Genomic DNA, 6,605 nt, shown 5'->3' with positions numbered 1-6,605 from the left:
AGAGGTCTAGTACTGAGCCATCCAGTACTATAGCCACTGGCTACATGTTGGTATTGAACACTTGAAACATGGCTGTACTGAATTGAGATGTGCTATTAGTTTCATATTTTCACTTTTTTCTTCATGTGACTACTAGAAAATTTTAAAGTACAAGTGTGGCATGTGTTCTATTTCTGTAGGATAGCGTTAATTGCATATATGCCATAATAACTAGCAACATTGCAAAGACATTGTGAAAAGGGTGGCCAGTGGTGAGAAAAATCCACCTGCCAATGCAGGAGACACAGATTTGATCCTGGGTCGGGAAGATCCCCTGAAGAAGGAAATGGCAACCCACTCCAGCATTCTTGCCTGGAGGAGCCTGGCGGACTACAGTCCATGGAATTGCGAAAGAGTCAGATGTGACTTAGTGACTAAAAAACAATGGAGATAAACTATTGATAGTCTACTGTGTCGCAGGCAGTGAGGTTTTACAGGAGCTATTTTATTTAATTCGCCCCAAGTCTTATTAGATAGTTATTTTCCATACTTTAAGATAAACAGTCTTAGGTTTGAAGAGGTTAAGAAAATTTCCAATAAGTCCATGATCAGACAGCTACCAATCTCAAAACATACTCATATGCACTTGTCCCAGGAGATCATTTTCTTTTTAACTAGAGGATACTACCTTTCCTCAGTCTTTTCTTTCTCTTATGCTACCTGAAGTTCTAATAGCACCCAAAATTGGTAAAGTCCCACCATCCAGTTATTTCAAAATAAGGTCATATTTCCTTTTTTACACAAGTGAAAATAACATATAAGTCCCTCCCAAGCCAAATTATCAGGAATTCCAATCTTTTCCCTTAATTCCCCTCCTCATATATTCATAAGTGACTCAGGCTTATTTACTAATGCCTGAGAATTGATCCATTTGTCTATGCATTGATGAGTAGCAGCTCCTACAGTCTTGAGGCTGGAGGCCTGTCTAGAGAAGGGTTAATTCAGTGACAGGCATTATGCTAGTTTTCTATTGCTGTGTAACAGATTACCATTGGTGGCTTAAAACAACACCCATTTATTAGCTCATATTATCTGTAGGTCAGAAGTCCAGCATGGTGTTGCTGAATTTTCTGCTCTCAGTATCACACAGCTGAAGTCAAGGTACCTGCCAGTCGGAGTTCTCATCTGGAGACTTTAGGGGGGAAATCTGTTTCAAAGCACATTTTTGTTGTTGACAGAATTCAGTTTCTTATGGGTACAGGACTTAGGTCCCTGTTTCCTTGCTGACTACTGGCCAGGGGCCACACTCTGCTTCTAGAAGCCTTCTGTATTTCTTTTCATGTGCCCCATTCCCTGTCTTCATGCCAGCAATGGCAAATTGAATCTGTTTCGTGCTTTGAATCTCTCTGGCTTCTTTTTCTGCCACCAGTCATAGAAAACTCTTTGCTTCAAAGGGCTCAGGTAATGGGATCAGGCCCACCCAGATTGTCTTACTTTAAGGTCAACTATGACGTAACTCCCAGGTGGTGCAGTGGTAAGGAATCCGCCTGCCAATGCAGGAGATGCAAGAGACACAGGTTTAATCCCTGGGTTGAGAAGATCCCCCGGAGAAGGAAACAGCAACCCACTCTAGTGTTCTTGCCTGGAAAATTCTGTGGACACAAGAGCCTGGAAGGCTACACAGTCCATGGGGTCACAGAGAGTCAGACATCACTGAGCATCCACGCATGAGGTGTGACATAACATAATTGTGGGAATGATATCTCATTCTGCTTACAGGTTCCAGAATTTAGGGAATGGGATATTGGGGGTGGAGCGGGTGATGTGTTTTCAGCCAACTGCCTACTACAGTCCCGGGATATACAGTGCGTGGACCACACCACAGAGGTAATGACAGAAAGTGAGCAGTGAGAGGCCTCCCCTCTGCTTAGCTTAGCTCATCACAGGGCCAGAAGCAAGAGCCGAAACACCATTAGGCAGTAACACTCACTGGAGGAGAAGTGGAGGATGGGATGTGAAAGTTCCTGACTTGGCCACCTTCTGTTTCTATCAACTATACCCCCAAATTGTACTCATCACAACCTTTCTTTATGAAAACACACGTAGCTCTCGGTGCTAGGAGGAGGTGTAACACGTCTGTCCTGCCTGTTTTAGGGGCAGCAGTGTGCAGGCACTTTGAGGTACGTGGAGCCTCCATGTCCCATCTTGCTGTAGCCCTGATAGAACACAGAGATGGGAGTCCCCCTGGTGTCTGCCGAATGACTTCCCAACAGGTTCCGGTGGCCAGTTCTGCTAGTTCTTCTGGGCCAAGGAGCTTCCTCCAGGTGCCGAAGGAGCACCCCCTGCCCCCCGCCCTGTAGCAGGCTTCACCCCCTCTAGGTGACCCGGATTTTGAACTCTTGCTTTCCCCATGCTTGTATGCTAGGGCTCAGCTCAAGATTCTGCTCTTGAGCTCTCCCTGGGAACAGAGCTCCTGCTCTCCCTGGGAACACACCTTTAACATGCCAGTTACAGAACCTTGGCTCGCCAAGCTTTGTATTCCCTAAAGTGCCACATCCCCTTTCTCTTTACTGCCTCTGTTGTTTACTTGAGAGATTTCCTTTAGCTGATTCATATTTTTAACCTTAACAAATGTATAAAAGAAACTTTGATCGCTATCACATGTGGAAAATCTGAATTACCTGCCATATATAGGAGTTAACTATAAAAGAGAAAAAAAAAAAAAAGAAATTCTTCGTCATTTGTGGTCTCTAACCTGACATAGCAGAGTGACTCTCAAAAGGTTCCATTCTTCCTCTCTGGTTGTCCCCAGAAGGCATTTCTATTACAATTCCTAGCTCTCTTCCTGTTTGTTTTTGTTGTTTTAAGCTAAGGGGCTACAATGTAATTATATTACAGGCTACATATTGAAGCTCTGTGAGCTGCATGTATCCCAGGCTACTTTGCCTCTTCTTTTCACCTCCACCCCTCTCAAGTGTGCTACATAAAGTCATCTCCCACACCACCATAGATGTACAATCCACAGTCTAGAAAACACAGACCTGGACTTTCTTCTTCCCAGAGACCCACCTCAAATTCCTCTCCCTCTAACAAACCGATACAGACCTCAGCGATCCCCTCAGCTACTATGGTGTCTAATTATTCAAATGTTGCTGTGTGACATTTCATTAAGGACAAAGACCATGCTTTACACTAAGTTTTCCCACAGCATTTGGTATGCTACCTGGCAAACAGCAGGCAGTCAAAGGATATTTGTGGTTTGATGAGCAGCACTGGTCACCTCTGGGTAAGAGTGTTAAGCGGGAGTCTGACTTAGGTTCCTCTCCGACCTGGTTGCTCCACTCACAGAAGGGCCATGGCCTGTGGTCCTCCTTTGAGGCTTATTCTTCTTTCTCAGTAAGTTCCGTGTGTGTCATGATTTTTCTCAGTCTTCCCAAATCACACTTGTGTGCTGTGTCCCATTATCTTGTTGACGAATTAGCTAAGGAATGTGGTGTTGACAACTAGATTTTACATTGCTTGACTGTTTTGTAAATCTTTTTGGTATCCTCTATCACACCAAAGACAGATCACGTATACTTAGTAGATGCTCAATAGATATTTGTTGTATAAATAAATGAATACCAGTTGTATAGTTCATGTTTTGGAGTGTCCATGATATATCTTCAGGAAAAAAATACGAGATCCTCAAGCTCAGCCATGCAACATTGATCAAAGGGATTTCCTATTTGTTAACAAGTATGGAAAAGCTTTGTAGTTTTGACTCACAACAGTACAAATGAAATCTTCCTTCTGCCTTTTCTCCCTCCTTTGATCCACTCCGCCAAGTTAGATGTTCATTTCAAGGAGCTAAAGCCTCTTTAGCTTTACATGAAACTTATGGTTCCTTCTGTTTACCCCAAGCAATTTATACATATTGTCATTCAAACCTGGATGTATTGAGAACGGGAGTGGGCACAAATGACTTCTAAGCCGGGTCGAGAAGTGCCCTGACAAACGGGGCAGTGCGGTCATGCTGCTTTGAAAGTAGTTATTTGGGAGTGGTGTGTCTCCTTTCAGTCAACTGTAAAGCTATTCCAGGTCTGGGCCTTATTTCTTTTAGCTTCCTTTGTTGCCTAGAACTGCGCCTGGCACATAGTGGTGGTAAAAGAAATGTTAGTGCAGTTTTTAAAAATATTCATGTAATTGCATATAATACTATCTTGATGTAGAACTCAAACAGTCTCATTTGGGGCTGATTATGAACCATTTTCTCAGTATTACAAATATAGGGCAATGAGCTTAATTATATGCTTGTGTGAGAATAATAGCTAGCATTTACCAGCACTGAGCATGTGCCAGGAGGCCCAGGGCTAAGAATTTTGCTTGAGTTCTCTCATTGATTTCCTGCAACAACTCTTGGAGGTAAGTACTACCCCCCATTAAATGAGAAAAAAAGACAGGTTTAGAAAGATTAAGAACTTTGGTCAGGGTCACCCTGCTAATTATGCATCAGAGTTTGAACTCCAGACTCTACACACCGTCTCTCCTATATGTGATAAATAGCTGGTACTGAATTTTGGGAAGCAGTTAAAAAAAAAAAAAGTAATAGTATACTTCTAGGAAAAATCCACTTCCTGTAAAAATTTTAAAGGAAAATTTACTTAACTAAGAGATTGCATCTTCAGGCCACTGTGGTAGCTATGTGAGCTCATGAGTAGTGATAGCAGTTCGTTAGACCAACAGATTGCTGTCTGTTGTCCTTGGTATTAATGTTTCCATTGGTTAAGGCACAAATATACCATGTTAGCTTCGTTGAGATCATTTTCTTGTTTGTGGACTAGTACGTGTGCAAAACAGTTTATTTTGTACTGTAACAGTTGCATTTAACTTTAGCGGTATGTGGCTGAATTATGAACACTGTCTGTTTCCTTTTGTGTCTTTGTAAAATGTATTTTCGGCTGTCCCGTGTCTTCGTTGCTGTGCAGGCTTTTCTCTAGTTGCACCAAGCAGAGGCAGCTCTTCCTTGCAGTGGGCAGGATTCTCATCGCAGTGGCTTCTCCTGTTGCAGAGCAAGGGCTCTAGCGTGAGCGGGCTTCAGTAGTTGCAGCCTGGGGGCTCATGAGTCCTGGCTCGAGAGCAGAGGATCAGTAGCTGTGGCGCAGGGGCTTAGTGGCTCCCTGGCATGTGGGGTCCTCCTGGACCAGGGATCACACTCGTGTCTTCTGCGTCGGCAGGTGGATTCTTTACCACTGAGCCACCAGGGAAGCCCCCTACTTTGTCCTTTTCAGGTAAGTTTTTACTTATCAACAATTTAAAGAACAGTACAGACACCTCATAATAATGACTCCAGAAAAAATTGTTTGGTACTGTTGTAATTACAAACCATATTTTTACATTAATGAAACATATAATCAATGTTTTTTTTCAAATAAAAGCAGTTTATTCAATTTTATATAAAAGTAATCTAAATTGTAAGGGATATCCTTTTAAATCAGAAAGGATAAATTACATATGTGAAGAGACTATGCCATAAGTATAATACTGAGCAAATAGTCATATGCACAGACTTTCATACAAAATGTATCCTTTGATTGAATGGAATTGTCTTCTTAACTGACTTTTTCTTCTACTGGCAAGCAGTATATAGGAATAGCTATAGCAACTGAAATTATGTATTAAGATATTTTATCACACATGATGTGTTATAAACTAAGCATGAAATATTTGGAAATAAATGTTTACATAATAAATACTATCATGAATAAATGATATTATTATTCATGATATTATTATTATTCATGATATTATTCATGAAATATTATTACTTAAGGCCTTCGCACAAGATGACTACATTTGTAATTCAAAGGAAGGATTATAAATGTATATGTCAAGTTCAGGAATTACCTGTTTTCTTTTTGTCAGAGGACTCTTTTAAATTTTATTTTTTAATTGAAGTATAGTTGATTTACAATGGAGTAGCAATCTCTGCTGTGAGCACTGTGAGCACAGTGACTCAGTTATATAATACACTTTCTTTTTTTAATATTCTTTTCTATTATGGCAAGATATGGACATTTTTACAATTAATATGTCTTTTTTAAGTTTACACCAGAAAGTTTCCTCTAATTTATGTTTGTCTTCTCCAGTGAAATAGGATACCATGATCTCAGTGGTTAGAAAAACTGCATTGAAATTTTTCACTTCAAGTTTTACACATCACTGTACTCAGAGTAATCAGAAAATCAAAATGCTTGTGTTATGATGTAGATAGGAGTCTTCTGGTTAATATAAAATTGGTCATTTTTTGATGCTTTGTACTTTTTATTACCTAGAAGATTTTAATTTATTTATTTATTTTTTCCATTTACTCTAGGCACTTAGGATAGATCAGTTGAACAGAACAGACGAAAATCTCATCTTCTGTTGGGGAAGACAGACATTAAAAAATAAACATACATAGATAAATTATAAAGATTTTTGTAAGATTTTAAGCGTCATGGGAAGAGAAGGAGCAAGCTGGGAGGATTGAGAGTTGGGTTTGGGGTGGTTACAGTTTTTTTCTTTTTGGCTGCTCTGGGTCTTAGTTCTGGCTTGCTGGATCTTTACTTGTGGCATGTGGGATCTCTAGCTGCGGCATGCAAACT

The sequence above is a fragment of the Cervus elaphus genome, chromosome 9 (assembly GCF_910594005.1).
Source record: "Cervus elaphus chromosome 9, mCerEla1.1, whole genome shotgun sequence".
NCBI lineage: Eukaryota > Metazoa > Chordata > Mammalia > Artiodactyla > Cervidae > Cervus > Cervus elaphus.
Note: the sequence above shows the minus strand (reverse complement) of the source record.